This window comes from Octopus bimaculoides, chromosome 30, assembly GCF_001194135.2.
Source record: "Octopus bimaculoides isolate UCB-OBI-ISO-001 chromosome 30, ASM119413v2, whole genome shotgun sequence".
NCBI classification, from domain to species: Eukaryota; Metazoa; Mollusca; class Cephalopoda; order Octopoda; family Octopodidae; genus Octopus; species Octopus bimaculoides.
The window spans coordinates 8,990,024-8,991,594 of record NC_069010.1 but is presented as its reverse complement, the minus strand read 5'-3'; positions in this window follow the sequence as shown (position 1 = coordinate 8,991,594).

The window sequence follows — 1,571 nt, the reverse complement described above, 5'->3', positions numbered from 1 at the left end:
AAGAAGAGAGAAAAAACAAAACAGAAAAGAAAAAAAAAGGCTGCTTTTATCATCATCACCATCAACCATTGTCATCATCATCATCATCATCATCATCTTCGTCATCATTTGCACTACAGCTTGAACCTGCATTCTTCAGAGTCACAATGCTCTTTGCCTATCACTGGTGCTATGTTTGATACATGACTGCTAGCTAAAACACTTGTAAAAGCTGAACCCTGTCATATGAATTGTGGGATCAGATTGGATCCCCGACCCCTGCAGCTTTATATGGACATGATGATAATAATAATATCAATAATAATAATAATAATACTGTAACAAAATTTTTATTTTATTTTTTATTTTATTTTTTTTGTCATTGGCCAGCAAACGCTATTTCCAGTTTGCGTCTATTTAGAAATCAAAGGAAACCGCTACTATTCCACTCAAACAATGCTGGACATCAGTGTTTTGAAGCAAGCAAATCTGTGGTATTTGAGCAGAATATCTGCTATAACGATATTTCTGCTTCAGCAACTCAACACTGAATCTGTAATGGGAAATAGGTCAGTTTCAAAACATTGATGTCCAGGGTGCCAGAAGCAAAGTTTGAAGGGAATAGTAGTCACTTCCTTTGGTTTCTAGTTAGAACCCAAGAGGAAATAACACTTATTGACCAAAGATGAAAAACTATAAAAATTTTCTTACACATTGTAATGATAATAATAATAATAATGATGATAATACTGTTTTCTTTCTAACCCCTAAAGGGTTCACAAAAAAATTGGGGACGGTACAGGGTGGTTCCTTGTAGGATTACATAAAGGAGCATATGGAAAAGAAATACCAGCAAATATGAGTTTCAACAATGAATGGTTCCTGCGAAAGAAGGAGACTTCCTAGGGCTGTTCATGGAAACCCTACAAAATCAGAACCTCCCTGACTACAGGGGCAACAAGCACCTGCTCATCGTCATCATCCTTCTCCCTCAATGTACAATCGCATGCTTAGAGCAGGCTGGTTCACTTTGAATATCTATGTCACGTTCATCCACCTTTCGTCAAATCTTCTGGGGTGGGGGCAGCACTTTCCTCTCCATTTTCTCTTTCGTTTTCAAGTAAAACTTGAAAAAGGATGATGAGAGTTTAGTCAAAAAAGCAAGGTGCTTGAATGATAAGCGGGACTGTCAAGTTTATATTTCTTTGATGTCTGGTGGCCCCTGTGGAAGATCCTCAAGACCCTTTCCTAACACATTGCCAGTATAATTTATTGCCATCTTTCCTCCAGAAGATCAACCTTTTCTCATCTCGCAGGAATAATTAGACTCAGCCGTATTCGACAGGATGATGAGACTTTGTGCAGTTTCTACGTATACCAGATCTTACTTGCGAGACATTTTATTAACGCCTGAGTCTATATAATGAACTAATTAAAAAAAAAAGAAGAAAAAGAAATTCTGGCTCACATAGGTGTCATGAGAAAGAATTGAACTCGGCACCTTTTGGTTGCGAAACAGACATTTTAAACATGTGTGGAGGGTTTATGCTCTCATGCCTATCTTTTGTTTTTATATATATATATATATGGAT